The sequence below is a fragment of the Mesoplodon densirostris genome, chromosome 3 (assembly GCF_025265405.1).
Source record: "Mesoplodon densirostris isolate mMesDen1 chromosome 3, mMesDen1 primary haplotype, whole genome shotgun sequence".
Taxonomy (NCBI): Eukaryota; Metazoa; Chordata; class Mammalia; order Artiodactyla; family Ziphiidae; genus Mesoplodon; species Mesoplodon densirostris.
Window position 1 is genome coordinate 86,904,227 of NC_082663.1, and position 21,860 is coordinate 86,926,086.

The following is a 21,860-nucleotide window of genomic DNA, read 5'->3' on the forward strand; positions in this document are numbered from 1 at the left end:
ATTCTGGTGGCCCTGCTACCATCAGAAGTCTGGGCTGCTTCTGTGGCTCTGCTTGAGTAAGTGCCCACTGGGCTATGCCCCAGGCCCCCAAGTTGCCTATGCATCCCTAGGTGGAGTCTTTTCCTAAGTCTTGGCCACCCTGGATATAGTGCCAAGCTGTGACATGGAGCGAGCAGGGCTGGGACATTTGCTCATCTCGGACTGGTTGGACTGCGGCATTCTGGGAGGTAGCAGCCGCTAAGGCAGACCACTCTACACCTTGCCTGGGGGCAAGCCAGCACCTGCACACTCCTCATGATTGCAATCTAGCCTTCTCCAGCCTTACTATCTGTTCCAGTGTTTGTCCAAGTAACCAAGGGGGCTTGTCTACTCTGCCTAGGACCCCAGGACTAAGATGACCAGTCTGTGGTTTGACCCACTCACTCCCCAGGGAAAGTGTCCACCTGAGTGATCCCCCTTTTCTTTGACTCTCCTCCCAGGGGCATAGGTCCTGACCCGAAGCTTTTCTTCCCATTCCACCCAATTACATGTGTATCTTTCTGATAGCCTTGATTGTACAGTAGTGCTTCTACCAGTTTCCAATTAGTTTTCCATGAGAATTGTTCCACATATACGTGTATTTTTTTTAACATCTTTATTGGAGTATAATTGCTTTACAATGGTGTGTTAATCTCTGCTTTAAAACAAAGTGAATCAGCTATACATATACACACATCCCCATATCTCTTCCCTCTTGTGTCTCCTTCCCACCCTCCCCATCCCACACCTCTAGGTGGTCACAAAGCACCGAGCTGATCTCCCTGTGCTATGTGGCTGCTTCCCACTAGCTATCTGTTTTACATTTGGTAGTGTATATATGTCCATGCCACTCTCTCACTTCATCCCAGCTTACCCTTCCCCCTCCCCATGTCCTCAAGTCCATTCTCTATGGCTGTGTCTTTTTTCCTGTCCTGCCCCTAGGTTCTTCAGAACTTTTTTTTTTTTTAAGATTCTATATATATGTGTTAGCATACGGTATTTTTTTTTCTCGTTCTGACTTACTTCACTCTGTATGACAGACTCTTAGTCCATCCACCTCACTACAAATAACTTACTGTCATTTCTTTTTATGGTTGAGTAATATTCCATTGTATATATGTGCCACATATAGATGTATTTTTTATATGTTCATGGGGGGAGGTGAGTTCCACATCCTCTTACTCCACCATCCTGATCTCTCTCCCTGCCTTTTAGGTATTTTTTTCATTTGATTTTTGCATTTAAAAAATCACTATAATAATTTTCCAATTATCTGAAAATTAGGAGCTTCAGGATCATTGGGTTTTGTCCTTAATTAACTTAATTTTTTAATTGTATGCAATATTGTTTTTTTTTTAACATAACAGCTCCTTTTGTATCATTTTTGATTAAGAAAGTAATCTCCTTAGCAAATTGTCACCATTAACTTTACGACCCAGACTCCAAAGTTTACACCTCATGGTTCCTACAGTCTTTTAAAACCAGGAATACTTCTATGAAAATTATCATTGGTATCATTCTCTTTGAAATTTATCATTAACATCACTATTTGATATCAAACAAGTATATAGAAAAGTTCCACCCATGCCTTTTATCAAATGATATTGTACTACTTCTTTTTCAACTTATCAAATGTCAATATTAGTAGAAAAAATGTAAATTTTGGAGTAAGAGCAAATTAATTAAATAGTTTAATTTATCCCAAAGCAAATGAATAGACATTCAGTTGGGCGATAGTGAGAACTGCAACTATCACAATTTAAAAATCTGTTAATTATGTAATTGTCTAGGGTTTCTCTCCCTTAAAATATTTCAAGTTCCATGAGAATAGAGACCATATTTCTCTTCCTAATTATTGCTTTTTCAGGGCCTAGGGCAAAACCTGATCTACACATAGGCAGAGATAGAGATAAATCAGATACATACATTATCATATGTGTGTGTGTGTTTCAATGAAGGGTAGGAAAAGGGAAGGAATAAAATTAGTTGCATCTTGAGGCAAGTTAGGACCAGAAGACATAATCACCTTTTTTCTAATTAGCTACATGAAGTCTTTATGGAAAAATATAAGTTTCAAAAGCAATATAAATTAAGTAAAGGATTCTAGCAAATAGGAAAAAGAAGTTGAAAAGTAAAGTATATTAACACACATACATATATATATAGGAATAATATATGTTGTCACTTATTCACTTAGGTGATAAAAAATTTTAATCATGTTCCTTCTAAAATGATCTGTTTATAATTTTGAAAATAGTCTTGTGTATATATGTACACTATATATATTTTTCTCCTTTGTGTGTTTCATACACCATCCAGTTGTGGGTGTATGCGTGTGTGTGATGTATGCATCAGTAACATTTTTCATCATTTTGCAATCAATATGCCACATTTAATATGGAATCAGGTATTCCTTGAAGCATTGGGGGCTATATAGAAGCACTCAAGAAATTTTCGTTGTTATTGCTGTCAATTATGATGATGGTGATATTTGTATGTGCTGATTAAAAACCAATCCTACTCCTAGTACAGTCACTGTTCTCATCAGGATACAAAAGCCTCAAAATAAGTACACAGGGTCATGTTGCAAACTGTTTGGCATGATTATATCAACTGTGAACTCTGTGCCAGTCTTGGCATTTGAATCTACTTCTACAGTGGTTGCTATGGTAAGTAATTGTGAAGATTCTTTTCCGTATTAAATGAAAAGGAAGTTGAATAATGTGAAGAAGTACATAAAATGGTTATAGAGATCAAAGCTAATGTTAAAGTTGTGGGGCATAAAAGTAGAGTTTGAATAGGGACTGATTCACTAGATTATTTTAACCCAGAGGCTTTCCTCCAGTTTACAGAGGAATCAGCACCATGCTCAGGCCCACTGTTTAAATAAAATATACTGGTGGCCTGAAGGGAGAAAAGACTTATAAATCACAGACACTCTTTCAAAGCATCAAAAGAATCTATCTCAGTAACACGGTATAGGGTAAGAGAAACTGAAACTACAGAGGACTGAAGTGCCAGGACCACAATATAACTGTTTTCAGGAATCATTTCTAGATATAACTCAGATTCTGAAACTTTCCTCAAATAACAGGTATCACCTTCAATAGTCTTTTTAAGATGGATTTCAATGCTCATTTACTAGCCACTATAAACCAGTGTGGAACATCCAGATTACAACTGTCAAAATCTGTTTTAGTTGGCTGCTTGTCACCTATTATTTAGATGTGGGGCAAGGCCATCTTCTAGAATGGAAAAGGCTTTCTGTTATTAGTGGCCAATAAAAATAGGTGTAGAGAAATGAATGACAAAAAGAACGTTCAGCAGATGGTATAGGGCATGTGAAACAGAGATAATTTTAATTATGCAGACAGAAAACTTCCAAAATCTTACCTTTAAATCTGAATCTCATCAATATCTCTTTTACTTCTTATATGCCTTGTTTCATTTATTATCAACAGGTCCAGACTTATTTATTTGAATAATAATTATCTTGTATCTCAAGATAACATATTCAGTGCCTATAGGTGCTGGACAGGTAAAATAAATATATGATTTAAATCCAGAATCAGAAAAGAGGGAGTGTGGTGCTTATGGTAAACTGGAGCATGTGGAGCCAACCTAAAGACATTCATATTTAATTTATTTTGAAACAATTTGCTGGCAAAAGAAGCACATTTAATTTGACTTCTACAGGCTATAAGTTTTGATAGTTTTCGTAAATCTTTTGGTTAAGCTGAGCCACACTGAGCCTCTCACCCTCCCTTCTTTTCCCTCCCTCCCTCCCTCTTTCCTTTCCTCCCTCACCCTCCACCTCCTCACTTTCTTCCTTCCATCTTCTCTCTTTTGAAAAACTTCCTTCCTGAAGACATCCTGCATGCTCTTCTTCTGTTGACTATTCAGTCATTTTAGGGGGAAATGCCCTGCCCTTGAGATGAGGGCATGTGCCTGACTAGCCATCACAGTAACTAGGTAAACATAGTCATTTAATTTAGGATGAAGTATTCCAGGGTCCACTGTTGTCGTTAACCTAATTTACATTCTCAAATCTAGCTTCATAAGTAACAGAAGAGATGTTTTGATTTGTTTCCTGGATGTATACATTGATCATTTAATTGGGTCCAAATTATGAAGTAGATGAGAAAGAATATCAATTCCTTCAAACCTCAGTACTTATTCTTAAGGTTTTTAACCACATATTTTCTTTTTCTAATTTTAACAATGTTCAAAATTACACATTATGTCCAGTTTTTTAGGAAAAAAGACAAATATTGTAGCAGTCTACACATTAAAAATTTTTCCTTTTAATACTCAATGTTATTTCTATATATTGCTATATAAATATATATAGCAATATATAAATATATTGTCATGTATGTATTGCTACAATTGTAATTTCACTATTTTTTCTTATTTATTTTTACTTTATTCTTTTTTAAAATTTTTATTTTATATTGGAGTATAGTTGATTAACAATGTTGTGTTAGTTTTAGGTATACAGCAAAGTGATTTAGTTATATACATGTATGTATTCTTTTTCAAATTCTTTCCCATGTAGGTTTTTACAGAGTATTGAGCAGAGTTCCCTGTGCTATACAGTAGGTCCTTGTTGGTTATCTGTTTTAAATACAGCAGTGTGTACACATCAATACCATTCTCCTGATATATCCCTCCTCCCCCTTCCCCCCCCCCAGTAACCATAAGTTCGTCCTCTAAGTCTGTGAGTCTGTTTCTGTTTTGTAAATAAGCTCATTTGTATCATTTTTTTTAGATTCCCCATATAAGCCATATCATATGATATTTGTCTTTCTCTGTCTAACTTACTTCACTTACTGTGATAATCTCCAGGTCCACCCATGTTGCCATAAATGGCATTATTTCATTCATTTTAATGGCTGAGTAATATTCCGTTGTATATATGTACCACATCTTCTTTATCCATGTCAATGGAAATTTAGGGTGCTTCCATGTTTTGGCTATTTTAAATAGTGCTGCAGTGAACACTGGGATACATGTATACTTTCAAACCATGTTTTTCTCCAGATGTATGTCCAGGAGTGAGATTGATGAATCATATGGTAACTTTATTTTTAATTTCTTAAGGAGCCTCCATACTATTCTCCATAGAGGGTGTACCAATTTACATTCCCACCAACAGTGTAGGAGGGTTCTTTTTTCTCCACACCCTCTCCAGCATTTATTGTTTGTAGACTTTTTGATGGTGGCCATTCTGACTGGTGTGAGGTGATATCTCATTGTAGTTTTGATGTGCATTTCTTAATAATTAGCAATGTTGAGCATCTTTTCATGTGCTTCTTGGCCATCTGTATGTTTTCTTTGGAGAAACGTCTATTTAGATCTTCTGCCTAATTTATTGAGGAATAAGTTAAATACAGTTAAATGGACAGATAACAAATATGCAGTTTGATGGGTTTTGACAAATGTATTCCTCTTTATAACACACTGTCTAATCAATATATAAAACATTTCCATCATCTCAGATAATTCCTTTGTTCACATTTTCAATCAATCCTCTTTTCAACCCCCAATTCAACCACTGTCAGGATTTCTACCATGATAAAGTTAGCTTGGTCTTGACTTTCAAATAATTCATTCATATAAAATATATTTTTTTGTTGTCTGGCTTCTTTTACTCAACATGATGTTTTGAGATTTATTCATGTTGAGAGGATAAGTAGGCTGTTCTTTTAGCTGATGGTTATTGCATTCTATGAATATACCAAAATTTGCTTATCCATTCTGCTCTTGGTGGACATTTGGGTTGCTTTGAGTTGTGTGACTATTATGAACAATGTTGCATACAAAATATTGTAGAGGCCTTTTGTGTACATAAATTTTCATTTTTCTTGTAAAAATGCTAGGAATGGACTTGTCAGTTGGCAAATGCTGATTTTTTAAAAAACGGGATTCTGCTATTTTACACTGTCTCCTACAAAATATTAGGTTTCCAGTTGCTCCACATCCTTGCCAACATACATCTTTTTGTAACATTGTAAGTTTTATAATATTAGCCCTTTTGTGAGTGTGAAATGGTACCGAATTTTGGGTTTAATTCACATTTTTCTGATCACTAGTAATATTGAGTACTTTTTTCATGATCTTATCAATCATTCCTATATCTTTTGTAATGTAACAGAACAAGTATTTTGCCCATTTTTTAGATTTTCCCTATTATTATAATTATTATTCTGTTATGGGAATTTATTATATATTCTAGATACAGTTTGTCTGATATACGTGTTACTTATATGTTCTGAGTTCAGTTTTTGAATGCTGCTTTTGATGAGCAGAAGTTTTCATTTTATATGATTATTGGTTTTCTGTTTGTGTATCTTGAATTAGAAAATATTGCCTATATCAAGGCCATGAAAATATTCTCACATGATTCCCATTAGAAACTTTATATATCACCTCCTGTTTTTAGGTCTAGAATCCTACTTGAATAAATTTTTATGTTTGATGTGACGTATAGGTTGAGGTTTATTTCTCTTTCCACACAGCTATTTAAATATTTTTGCAGCATTTCTTCAAAAGACTATTACTCCCAATGAATAGTTTTAGCATGTTTGTAGAGAATCAGCCATATGAATATTTCTGCTTTCTCTGATGTCCTCATAATTGACTTTTCTATCCTTACATTGATCCAAACCACATTAATTGTTTTACAGAAAACCTTGCAAGGAAGTTAGATAAGTCTTCTAACCTTGTTCTTTTCTAAGATAGTTTTAGGTACTCTTGGTCCTTTGCATGTCATAACAATAGTTTTAAATTAACTTTATTGCTACAGGAAAAAAGAGTGCCAGTAGAAAACTGTAAGGAAGATAAAGTATATTTATAATACTGAATTGTATTTACCAATACCATCAATTTATGTCATCTATTTACAAGGTGAATCATTTATCAGTGCCTACAACCATATTGTCTTATATGATACAAAACACTAGATGTTATACATATTACTAACACTTGATATCAAAAATGAACAGATAATGTGAAACAGAGATTCATATTTAATTACAGGTATAACAGTTCATGCATTGATAATGAAGAAGCAGCAGTGTGATTGCTGTACAGTAGCCTAGCCTATACATTAATGAATGAATCAGTATAAAATTTTTATGGCATACAGTACTACAGTCATATTCATAATAGAGTATTAGAAATATTGTTTACAGTAAAAGAAAAAAAAACACTTACCTGTGATGATAGGCTGATACGGTTTCTTCAATTAAGAGAGAGAGAGAGAAGGAGGAGGACAGGAGGGAGAGGGAGGTGGGGAGGGAAGGTGGGTAGAGGGAGAGAAGCTAGAGGGTGCTGTTTGGTAATGTAATTCTTTGAAAGCAAAGTTGTAAAACAGAAAGAAAACTAACACATTATTAATTTTAAATATCACTCACCTTATGCCTATATAAAGATAAACTAGTGTCTACATATATTTTATGTAATCATGGCATACCTAACTTTTTCTTCATTTTTTGGATATTTCTAGCTGATGTAGTTTGTCTATGAGTTTTTTTCAAATTGTTCTCAAGTTCCAAAAAGTTTTCAGTATATTTATTTAAAAATATTAATGTGTAAGTGAACCTCCTCAGTTCAAACCCATGTTATTCAAGGGTCAACTGCACTTATTTTTTTATATTGGACTTGTATTTTACAACCTTGTTAAATTTAAGTATTAGTTTTAATGTTTGTGTGTTAGATGTTTTTGAATTTTCTATGTACACACTCATATTGTCTGCACATAAATACAGGTTACTTCTTTTTTTTTCCCAATATTTGTACCTCTGATTACTTTTACTTGTATTTTTAGACTCTTTGGAACTTTGCACTTCAACAGTATATGGAGTGTAAGTGGTGAGAGAGGACATTCTTCCCTTTTTCTTGATCTTAAAGGAAATGCTCCAATAATTCATCATGAAGAATGATGTGTCATTATTTTTTTGTTTTGTCTGTTTTTATAGATACGCTTTCTTAAATTGAGAAAGTTCTATTCCTACTCACTGAGAAATTTCTTTATGAATGTGTATTGATTTTGCTAGCTGATTTTCCTGCATTTAGTAAATAATCACTTAATGTTCCTTCAATGATTAAATAAAGATTCCTGGGATAAAACACACTTCATTGGGATATATTATGAACTTTGAATATTGCTGTATTTTACTTGCAAATTTTACATAATAATTTTTACTCTATGTTTATGAGAGTATTGGTCTTTAATTTTTCTTACCTTGAATTATCCTTCTGGGGTCTTTGTACCCTTCTGGCCACTTAAAATTAGTTGAAAAGTATTTATTACTCCTTTATTTTCTGGAAATATTTCTTTAAACCTGACAGTATTTCCCTCCTTAATGCTTGAGAGAATCTACAAGTAAAATTATATGCCTAGAGTTATATTTTGAGGAAGACTTTAAATTACAGCTCTAATTTCTTTTACAGATACAGAGTTATTCAGATCTGCTTCTTGAAACAAGTTTGGTAAGCTATTTTTCAATGGATTTTTTCCATTTTATCTATGTGTTCAAATTTATTGGTATTATGCATTAAGCTGTTTGGAATATTCTCTTACTGTCCTTTACATGTGCCTAGGATCTGTAAGATGTTCTATCTTCTTTACTAATGTTGATGGTTTGTATTTCTCTTTTTTTTTCTATTGGTCTTGCTAAGGTTTTATTAATTTTATAAAAATTTCAAACAACTAATTTAAGTTTAGTAAACTTTTCTATTGCTTTTACTTATCTATTTTATTAGCTTCTGCTCTTACATTTATTATATTCTTTCTATCCACATTGGGTTTATTTAGTCTGTATTTGGGGACTCTCAAAGTGAATGATTAAATCATCAATTTTAATTATTTTCTTTTCTAATATAGACATTTTAATGCTTAAAATTTCCTCTAAGTAATGCTTTAGCTACATTCCATAAAAATTTACTTTTTTTCATTTTTATTCAGTTCAAAATATTTTCTGACTACTTGCCATTCATACTTTAATACGTGGGCTATATAGAAGTGGGCTGATTCACTTCTAAAGAATGAATATTCTGTTTATTTTTGATATTGATTTTTAATTTAACTATTTGTTATCAAAGAAAATACTTCATATGATTTCAATTATTTGAAAATTTATCAAGCTTGTTTAAGGGTGTATTTTGGAAAATGTTTCACTTCTACTTGAAAACAGTGTATGTTCTGCAGTTGTTGGATGTAGTGAGCTACAAATGTCAAGTTAATTTGGTTGAAAAAGTTAATTTTGGTTGAAAAGTATTCATTCTATTGAATACTGAGAATGGAGTGTCACAATCTCTAGCTATAATGTGGGTTTGTCTTTCTCCCTCTAGTTATTTTTTTCCTTATGTAATTTGAAGTTCTGTTATTGGAGCATAGACATATAGGATTATTATTTCTTCTTAAACAGTTAACTGTTTTGCTATTAAAACTGCCCTCTTTATCTCTGACAATACTTCTTGAAGAATATTCTGTCTTATCTTAAGGGAGCTGGCATTGGTTTTCTTATGATTAGCTTTTGCATGATATACAATTATTTGCCCATCCTTATACTTTTAAACTGCCTTTAATTATAAATTTAAAGTTCTCCTCTTAAAAAGAGTATATGGTTGAGTCCTACTGTTTTCAATAGTTGGTTCAACTATTACTTCCTTTTTAGCTTTTCTGAATATCATCAGAAAGATTAGTTTGTTCATTTTTAGATACACATCTTCTGTTGTCTTGAAACACTGAATTTTAATTATTTATTTTATTTCTCTTCCCACTAGACTATTATCTCCTTAAAAGTAGAGAGTGCATCCTTAACTTTTTTGTATTACTAGTGTTTGACTTAACATTTGAAAAATACAGGTTCTCCAGTATTGCGTGTTGAATAAATGAGTGGTGATCCATGTAGATCATGGAATTATAAGATATATAATTAGGGGAAAAGGGAGAATATTATCTAATCCTTAAGATATTAAGTCAATATACTCTAGTCATCCTATGAGCACACTTTAAGCCCCATTTACTATTCAATTAAGAGAAAAACAGCTATCACATAGTTTAAGAGTACTCTTTAACAACTGCTTAAAAAACCTTTATCCCATAGCTATTGACACTGAGCTCAGTATGAAACTGTTATAATTTAATGGAATCTGATTATTTAATTTGATCTGGGAGGCTTTATTTTACCCAACTTATACATTGTAAAGATTATAAGTAAATGGGATGTCTTAAGCATAACCAATACCTGAAGCAAAAGTTAGCAGAATATAGGATGATATAGATGGATTCAACAAAGCATAAAGGCGTGGAGTCTAGTCAATGATAAAATAAACATCTTCACATGCTAAATAATGTCTCCAAAACATTCAATAACAATACATATAAATAATTTGCCAACAACTGTGGTCATAAATGAACAAAAAAAAAATGATATTTTTCTGTGGTTCTTATGATTTTGAAATAGAAGACATGATGTTTGAAATTGATCTAATTCTGGTGATGTTGAAATACTTTTAAATGTTTGAAGATTTCTAACATAACAGAGATTATTATTTCTTCTGAATTGTTACAAATTGAATAAACATGAATAAATAAATAACAAGTAAGGTAAAATTTTGGGTCAGTATTAGAATGAAATTTATATCATCTAGAACTGCCTAATAATGGAATGAAAGCTGCCTGCTATGGAGAAGTTTCTATCAATAGGGAGAGGCCAATAATAACTCTAATTCACTTACAGTACTAGAAGGGATTGTTTTTTTAACCATGTAACCATTTCTTAGGAAATGACCATGGGACCTCAAATATATTAAACATATAAGGGTGGTGCTGATTGAAGGGGCAGGGGTAGGGGAGCCACAAGACCTGGCCTTTCTGTGTTCCTTACAGCTGGAATCAAGTTAAGGAAGACTTAGGTGTCTGCTGTATACTTTTTTTTAAATTTATTTTTAATTAGAGTATAGTTAATTAACAATGTTGTGGTAGTTTCAGGTGTACATAGAAAAGTGACTCAGTTATACATATACATGTATCTATTCTTTTTCAAATTGTTTCCTATTTAGGTTATTACAGAGTATTACAGTGCTATATAGCAGGTCCTTGTTGCTTACCTATTTTAACTACAGCAGTGTGTACATGTCAATCCCAAACTCCCAATCTATCCCTCCTGCCCGCCGGTAACCATAAGTTTATTCTCTAAGTCTGTGAGTCTGTTTCTGTTTTGTAAATAAGTTTGTTTGTATAATTTTTTTAAGGTTCCACATATAAACAATACCATATGATATTTGTCTTTCTCTGTCAGACTTACTTCACTTAGTATGATAATCTCCAGGTCCATCCATGTTGCTGCAAATGGCATTATTTCATTCTTTTTAATGGTTGAGTAATATTCTACTGTATATAGGTACCATATCTTCTTTATCCATTCATCTGTCAATGGATATTTAGGTTGCTTCCATGTCTTGCCTGTTGTAAACAGTGCTGCAATGAACATTGGGGTGCACGTATCCTCTCGAACCATGTTTTTCTACAGATATATGACCATGAGTGAGATTGCTGGATCATATGGTAGCTTTACTTTTAATTTCTTAAGGAACCTCCATACTGTTCTCCATAGTGGCTGTACCAATTTACATTCCCACCAACAGTGTAGGAAGGTTCCCTTTTCTCCACACCCTCTCCTACATTTACTGTTTGTAGACTTTTTTTTTTTTTTTTTTTTTTTTTTTTTTTGCTGTATGCGGGCCTCTAACTGTTGTGGCCTCTCCTGTTGCAGAGCACAGGCTCCGGACGCGCAGGCTCAGCGGCCATGGCTCATGGGCCTAGCCACTCCGCGGCATGTGGGATCTTCCCAGACCGGGGCACGAACCCATGTCCCCTGCATCAGCAGGGGGACTCTCAACCACTGCACCACCAGGGAAGCCCTGTATGTCTTCTTTATTTGAAATGTGAACTCTTTAAGTCATCTTACCTCTTTTCCAAAACTTTCATCCTATATTCAAAAGATTTCACTTTTTTAAGGAATATGTAAATTTCTCCTCCAAAATTTTTAATTGTACTGACAAAAAATTCACAAAAATTTAGTACCTCATTTTAAAAATACCACATAATTAGGTCTTTGCAGCACTCACTCATATCCACGTATTTTCTATCTGACCACAACTGGATTCCTTGAGCATCTACATGCATGCTAACAAACACTTCAACACATGCTCTTTGTGATATCTAACTACTTGAAGTGGCAAAAGTGTCTTTTTCACCTCTCAGATTAGAACAAAAACCAGGAGATAATGGCCATGACTGTCCTTCTTTGTAGCTATATTTCACCTTCAAGTTGTAAATTTTAAGAATGTGAGTTTAGTATCAGTGTCATTGAGAAAACTACTGCCTGCTTTGGACTGTAAATCATTTCAGCATGTTTAAAGTCAACATGACCTTAGTATGAAATGCCAAAACTTGAAGTATTACAATATTTAGTTATTATAAAATGTTCTACAAGTAGATTCAATAGAATGTTTACTAAATACAAAATAAAACAAAAAGGACTAAATATTTATATATGCCCAGCAGCAGACCCTGTTCCTTTCAATAGAATTTAACATTCTAGGAAGGCAGCCATATATTCTTTCAAATAAAAATTAACACTGAAATTGAAATATTACATTTTTTCAGTTAACTAAATTCTCTACACATATCACTTATTCTTATGCTCTACAGAAGATTATCAAAGAAATTGATGTAATTCCCCTCATCCCCAGAGGTTTACCATCAAATTCCATTGAAAAAATAAAAGAAGAAAAATGCATCACAGATATTAGTGACAATTTGAAGGTCATAATAATCTCTGAAGGTCAATTTGTTGAACCACAGTTCAGTGCTTTTGCTGTATGTTGGGATAAACTGAGTGTTTTGCTGCAGCCTATTTCAATCAGGAGTTAACTTGTATATAATCAAGAAATACCTCACAAACTTCTAAGTTCCACTTTCCTAATCCAAAGGTATGATAGGGTGCAGCCAACCATGGTGATTCAACTTGGAACAAGTTATTATCAGATAGAAAACATGATGGTTGGCTGAAAGGTGCTGTAACTTTTAAAGGGATCAAATGTTTTACCAAATACAATATGCACTTTTCCATTTGTCTGTTTTCTCAAAATAGATCATTCATGCTGTACAGTTGAGCCTCTTATGTCAAAGGCACCTGAACAAACTAAGAAAATAAGAGAAAAAATCTTTCCCAAATTTTGTATCATTCCCATATAATTAGCTATGTATTAGATTTTGCTTTCTTCCATTTTGTCATTTTTTTCTCTCCCTCTGGAAACGATCTACAGATCTCTCTGACTGAGAATATGGCAGTGTTAGGCTGCCTGCCTGGACTTTCTGCCTCAGAAAATCCAAGGCTGATTTATGAACAATGAATCTAATGCAGTCTGGCAGAGAAATGGGATCACAAAATTAAAGATTTTTAAAAAAAGATTAGGAGTTAACACAGTGTTGATGTTGGGTTCTTGTATTTGCATATTAAAAGAGGGCCTGTTCTTTTGTATTTCCTTAGAGAAGGGTGAGCTTTTTATAATTACTTACACTTATAAAAAAAGAACTCAGTGGGCTCATCGGTCCCCCCAAGTCTTTTTAGTTTATTCTTAGAGTTCAGATGGCATTTCTGCTATAAAACAGCCAGCCTGAATAAACTTCAAGAGTATTCTGGGTATTAACATGCAAATGAGAGACTGGATCTGTGGTAATTCTTCCCAGACTGTTTTCTAAAAAGGCTGTCTGTGAGGGACTAAAGCATCCGAAACTGAGGTTGATTGCTAAGACTCTGAGTTTATAAAGTTCTATGCAAATGTAAGTACTAAACTTTAAAAGTCTTCAACTTATCTTACTCTTTGTGTAGACTGTTGAAAATAATCTGATGTTCAGAGAGCATTAAATGATACATAGATCAAGGCAGGGACACCCTGAAGCAAGAAATTAGACCTTTGCTACAAAATAGGCTACAAATTACCCTTAGGTGGCTGGTATTATATACTTGAAGGAAATAATTGATAATTGACTACCACCAAGACTTTCTGAGACATAATTTAGGGGAGAAGAACAAATGTCATAGCAAGGACTATTCTTTCCATTCATTAGTGAATTCAGCATTTTTTTTCAAATATCCAGGACTTTTCTTTGCTGAGGTACTTTAAAAGGTATACTATGACCATTTAGCAATATGAGAAGATATTTAAAATAAAGTCCTCTAACAAGTCACTTGCTTTACCATGTAATTGAATTTACTGTGAATTTTAAAGGCCTTGTGTGCATTTTCTCCCATGACCCCAATTCCTAGTATTTTATTTAATTATTCCTTTCATTATTTCTGGAAGTGATTATATGTAATCTCTACCAGTCCCTGCTATTTTAGTTTCCAGTTTAGAGCACAGAGAGGGAAAATATATATTCTTGCTTGGCAATAATGATTCCCATTTATTTCTAAACTAGATCTGCCCCTAAGATTCCAACTAAGGGCTAAGAGTAACGAAGGGCAGAAAAAAAAGAGGAAGAAGAAGAGGGAAAGGAAGATAAAGAGGAGGATGAAAAGAAGTAGGATCAGTGTTGAAAGAGGCAGCGTTAAAGAAGAAAACTGAAAAAATTAATCTCCTTGTTGAGTTAATGTCCCTTTTCTATTATTGTCACAATGCTATTCCCAAAGCAACACTTTTCTTATACTACTCCTCTGCCATATTTCAGTGCACTCAATACACTGGTCCTAATCCATGTATTCAGGCATTTACCACTATAATTCCATATTAATAATTTGGTGTAGTAAGGCAGCCTTTATTTTTTCTTCCCTCCTTTCTTCCTCTCTCCTTTAAAAGAAAGAAAAAGTTACTTTCTTCCAATAGCATAGAATTAAAAGAAAGAAGTACTGGGACTTCTCTGGTGGTGCAGTGGTTAAGAATCCACCTGCTAATGCAGGGGACATGGGTTCGAGCCCTGATATGGGAAGATCCCACATGCTGCGGAGCAACTAAGCCCATGTGCCACAACTACTGAGCCTGCGCTCTAGAGCCCCCGAGCCACAATACTGAAGCCCGTGTGCCACAACTACTGAAGCCAGCACACCTAGAGCCCATGCTCCACAACAAGAGAAGCCACCACATTGGGAAGCCCATGCACCACAACAAAGAGTAGCTCCGGCTCACCGCAACTAGAGAAAGCCTGCACACAGCAACAAAGACCCAGTACAGCCAAAAATAAATAAATTAAGAAAAAAAAAGAAGAAAGAAAGAACTATGACTGGGGTAGAGAGTAACTCAAAGACGAGCAAGATCATGGCTATTCTCAAAGTTTATAGATCTATAGAAACTAAATTATAAATGTAGGGAGTCAACTTTACTGAAAGGTAGACATTGATTAAATTACAAGAGAGACACAAGATGCTGAGTTGGTTAAAAGAAAGCCAGTTAACTTCTATAAATTACAGAGGAAATAATTAGGATGGTCATGTTTAACATAAAGCCAAGGTTCTGCTCATGCTAGACATGAAGTGAAGGGTTCTTCCCCAATCCTGGTAGATGATGATTAATGTCCTGGTGCTTTTTTTTTGTTGTTGTTGAAAAATATCACATTGTAACTTTAAATGTTTAGAGAAGTCTTATCAGAAGTGGCAGCTTTTTAGATACAGAAGGACAGTTCAACCTATCATCTGAACTGGGACACTTTTGAGAGTAAAAAGGAACACCACTGACAGTGGGACTGCCTCCATATTGTCACCCTGTTTAGATAGCCAATATCATTTTTGTGTATTTGAAATCAGTTTATATCAACTGATATCAATCTGAAGAAAGAAAAAAAACATAGCTAAATGTATACTGAGAATCAGTTGTTAAACATAAAGTATCCATTAAGTGTAAACTAAGAAGGTGCCAAAAGAGGTTATTTAGTTAAAAAAGGCTTAACCCTATTATTATCAAAGCACAAACAACAAAAAAAGTGAAAAAATAAAGTACCTGCCATAGAGATAAACACAAGTTTTTTCTGAGAAATTTTTTATACTATATGTAAAACTTACAGAATCCTAATTTACCACTTACAGGCTATTTATTTTAATTAGGGTGGAAATGTATTCCAAAAGTACCTTAGATTTTAGATCCAAGCATATAGTCATTTGTTGTATTATTGGATCCCACTCCTTGCAGGTCTTCCTAAGTTTAAACTTCTCTTCTATTAAATGGTTAAAAATAATTTTAATCAACAAAGTTGCACCAAATAATTCATCTTTTGAACATGGCAAGGTTCTTTAAAACTAAATTGCTTTTAGTAATAGTCAGTTTCAATTACAAATTAACTTTGATTTGTTGCTGTTCTTGTCTATGGCATTTGACTGTAATGAATAACTGGTCTATAAATTCTAGTCTCAAATCTACACCTGGCAATTCATTAGGAATCATCTTTAAGAGATTCAAGAAAACATGAAAAGAAATAAAAATAATTCTTCCATGAAAAGCACTCTTAATTTCAAAGACAGAGTTCAGAAACAAATTATCTTTTTTCGTATTTTAACAAAAAAGTGATTAAAATAAAAATATTTTCAAATGTTTGTCCTTTTAGGGCTAAAATAGAGCTCCATTAAAAAAACAGTGAAGCTAAAGCACTTGGAATGATTAATATTTTAGTCACTTATACCTTATATCCTTTTGCTATACAAACTGCCATCAGTTGATATTTTCAGTTTCTCATTTAAAAAAAGAGGGGACAAAGAAGCAAGAAGAACTACAGTCCTGAAGCCTATGAAACAGAAACTACATTCACTAAAAGACAAAATGAAAAGGCAGAGGACTATGTAGCAGATGAAGGAACAAGGTAAAACCCCAGAAAAACGACTAAATGAAGTGGAGATAGGCAACCTTCCAGAAAAAGAATTCAGAATAGTGATAGTGAAGATTATCCAAGACCTTGGAAACAGAATGGAGGCAAAGATAGAAAAGATGCAAGAAATGTTTAACAAAGACCTAGAAGAATTAAAGAACAAACAAACAGAGTTGAACAATACAAGAACTGAAATGAAAAATACACTAGAAGGAATCAAGAGCAAAATAACTGAGGCAGAAGAATGGATAAGTGACCTGGAAGACAGAATGATGGAAATCACTGCTGTGGAACAGAATAAGGAAAAAAGAATGAAAAGAAATGAAGACAGCCTAAGAGACCACTGGGACAACATTAAACACAACAACATTAGCACTATAGGGTCCCAGAAGGCGAAGAGAGAGAGAAAGGACCCAAGAAAATATTTGAAGAGATTATAGTCGAAAACTTCCCTAACATGGGAAAGGAAATAGCCACCCAAATCCAGGAGGCACAGAGAGTCCCAGGCAAGATAAATCCAAGGAGAAAAATGCTAAGATACATAGTAATCAAACTGACAAAAATTAAAGTCAAAAATTATTTAAAGCAGCAAGGGAAAAATGACAAATAATATACAAGGAGACTCCCATAAGGTTAACAGCTGATTTCTCAGCATAAATTCTCCAAGCCAGAAGGGAGTGGCATGATATATTTAAAGTCATGAAAGGGAAGAATCTACAACCAGGATTACTGTACCCGGCAAGGATCTCATTCAGATTTGATGGAGAAATCCAAAGCTTTACAGACAAGCAAAAGCTAAGAGAATTCAGCACCACCAAACCAGCTCTACAACAAATGCTAAAGGAACTTCTCTAAGTGGGAAACACAAGAGAAGAAAAGGACTTAAAAAAATTAACCCAAAACAGTTAAGAAAATGGTAATAGGGACATACATATCAATAATTACCTTAAATGTGAATGGATTAAATGCTCCAACCAAAAGACACAGGCTCACTGAATGGATACAAAACCAAGACCCATATATATGCTGCCTACAAGAGACCCACTTCAGACCTGGGGACACATACAGACTGAAAGTGATGGGATGGAGAAAGATATTCCATGCAAATCGAAATCAAAAGAAAGCTGGAGTAGCAATATTCATATCAGATAAAGTAGACTTTAAAATAAAGAACGTTACAAGAGACGAGGAAGTACACTACATAATGATTAAGGGATCAATCCAAGATGATGATGTAACAATTATAAATATATATGCACCCAACATAGGAGCACTTCAATACATAAGGCAAATGCTAATAGCTATAAAAGAGGAAAACAACAGGGAAGCAATAACAAAATAAATAAAGTGGGGGACTTTAAGACCTCACTTACACCAATGGACAGATCATCCAGAGAGAAAATTAATAAAGAAACAAAAGCTTTAAATGACACAATAGACCAGATAGATTTAATTGATAGTTATAGGACATTCCATCAGAAATCAGCAGATTACACTTTCTTCTCAAGTGCACACGGAACATTCTCCAGGGTAGATCACATCTTGGGTCACAACCAAGCCTTGGTAAATATAAGAAAATTTAAAACATATCAAACATCTATTCCAACCACAACACTATGAGATTAGAAATCCATTACATGGAAAAAATGTAAAAAAGATAAACACATGGAGGCTAAACAATATGTTACTAAATAAATAAGAAATCACTGAAGAAATCAAAGAGGAAAAAAGGAAATACCTAGAGACAAATGACAATGAAAACACAATGATCTGAAACCTGTGGGATTCAGCAAAAAGAGTTCTAAGAGGGAGTTTATAGCAATACAATCCTACCTCAAGAAACAAGAAAAATCTCAAAAAACAAATCTAACCTTACACCTAAAGGAACTAGAGAAAGAAGAACAAACAAATCCCAAAGTTAGTAAAAGGAGAGAAATCATAAACATCAGAGCAGAAATAAAAAAAATAGAAACAAAGAAAAGAATAGCAAAGATCAATAAAACTAAAAGCTTGTTCTTTGAGAAGATAAACAAAATTGGTAAACCTTTAGCCAGACTCATCAAGGAAAGAAGAGAGAGGATTCAAACCAATAAAATTAGAAATGAAAAAGGAGAAGTTACAGTGGACACTGCAGAAATACAAAGCCTTATAAGAGACTACAACAAGTGACTCTATGCAAATAAAATGGACGACCTGGAAGAAATGGACAAATTCTTAGAGAGGTATAACCTTTCAAGACTGAACTAGGAAGAAATGGAAAATATGAACAGACCAATCACAAGTAATGAAATTGAAACTGTGATTAAAAATCTTCCAACAAACAAAAGTCCACCCATCCTTCTCAAACTCTTCCAAAAAATTTCAGAGGAAGGAACACTACCAAACTCATTCTACGAGGCCACCATCACCCTGATACCAAACCAGGCAAAGATAATACAAAAAAAAAAAAAAAAAGAAAAAGAAAATTACAGACCAGTATCACTGATGAATATAGATGCAAGAATCATCAACAAATACTGGCAAACAGAATCCAACTACACATTAAAAGGATCATACAACATGATCAAATGATATATCTTCAATATACACAAATCAATTAATGTGATACACCATATTAACAAATTGAAGAATAAAAACAATGTGATCATCTCAATAGCTGCAGAAATAGCATTTGACAAAAATCAACACTCATTTATGATAACTCTCCAGAAAATGGACATAGAGGGAACCTACCTCAACATAATAAAGGCCATATATGACAAACCCACAGCAAACATCATTCTCAATGGTGAAAAACTGAAAGCATTTCCTCTAAGATCAGGAACAAGACAAGGATGTCCACTCTCACCACTATTATTCAACATAGTTTTGGAAGTCCTAGCCAAAGCAATCAGAGAAGAAAAAAAAGATAATACAAATCAGAAAAGTAGACATAAAACTGTCACTATTTGCAGATGACATCATACTATACACAGAGAATCCTAAAGATGCCACCAGGAAACTACTAGAGCTAATCAATGAATTTGGTAAAGTAGCAGGATACAAAATTAATGCACAGACATCTCTTGCATTCCTATACACTAATGATAAAAAATCTGAAAGAGAAATTAAGGAAACCCTCCCATTTACCATTGCAACAAAAAGAATGAATTACCTCGGAATAAACCTACCTAAGGAGGCAAAAGACCTGTATGCAGAAAACTATAAGACACTGATGAAAGAAATCAAAGGTGACACAAACAAACTGAGAGATATACCATGTTCTTGGATTGGAAGAATCAGTATTGTGAAAATGACTCTACTACCCAAAGCTATCTACAGATTCAATGCAATCCCTATCAAATTACCAATGATATTTTTTACAGAGCTAGAACAAAAAATCTTAAAATTTGTATGGAGACACAAAAGACCCTGAATAGTCAAAGCACTCTTGAGAAAACAGAGCTGGAGGAATCAGACTCCCTGACTTCAGACTATACTACAAAGCTACAGTAATCAAGACAATATGGTACTGGCACAAAAACAGAAATATAGATCAATGGAACAGGATAGAAAGCCCAGAGATAAACCCACACACCTATGGTCAACTAATCTGTGACAAAGGAGGCAAGGATCTACAATGGAGAAAAGACAGTCTCTTCAGTAATTGGTGCTGGGAAAACTGGAAAGCTACATGTAAAAGGACAAAATTAGAACACTCCCTAACACAATACACAAAAATAAACTCAAAATGGACTAAAGACCTAAATCTAAGACTGGACACTATAATACTCTTAGAGAAAAACATAGGAAGAACACTCTTTGACATAAATCACAGCAAGATCTTTTTTGACCCACCTCCTAGAATAATGGAAATAAAAACAAAAATAAACAAATAGGATCTAATGAAACTTAAAAGCTTTTGCACAGCAAAGGAAACTATAAACAAGATGAACTGACAACCCTCAGAATGGGAGCAAATATTTGCAAATGCATCAACGGACAAGGATTAATCTCCAAAATACATAAACAGCTCATGCAGTTCTATACCAAAAAACAACCCAGTCAATAAATGGGCAGAAGACTTGAATAGACATTTCTCCAAAGAAGACATACAGATGGCCAAGAGGCACATGAAAAGCTACTCAACATCACTAATTATTAGAGAAATGCAAATCATAACTACAATGAGGTGTCACCTCGCACCGGTTAGAATGAGCATCATCAGAAAATCTACAAACAACAAATGCTGGAGAGGGTGTGGAAAAAAGGGAACCCTCTTGCACTGTTGGTGGGAATGTAAATTGATACAGCCACTGTGGAGAACAGTATGGAGGTTCCTTAAAAAACTAAAAATAGAACTACCACATGACCCAGCAATCCCACTTCTGTGCATATACCCACAGAAAACCATAATTCAAAAAGACACATGCGCAGGGGACACGGGTTCATGCCCCGGTCTGGGAAGATCCCACATGCCTCGGAGCAGCTAGGCCCGTGAGCCATGGCCGCTGAGCCTGCGCGTCCAGAGCCTGTGCTCCGCAGTGGGAGAGGCCACAACAGTGAGAGTCCCGCATAACGTAAAAAAAAAAAAAAAAAAAAAGACACATGCACCACAGTGTTCATTGCAACACTATTTACAATAGCCAGGTCATGGAAGCAACCTAAATGCCCATCGACAAATGAATGGATAAAGAAGATGTGGTACATATATATAATTGAATATTACTCAGCCATAAAAAGGAACAAAATTGGGTTACTTTTAGAGACTTGGATGGACCTAGAGATTGTCATACAGAGTGAAGTATGTCAGAAAGAGAAAAACAAATATTATATATTAAGGCATATATGTGGAATCTAGAAAAATGGTACAGATGAACTGGTTTGCAAGGCAGAACGAGAGACAGATGTAGAGCACAAACGTATGGACACTAAGGGGGAAAGCAGCGGTGGAGGGTGATGGTGGTAGGATGAATTGGGAGATTGGGATTGA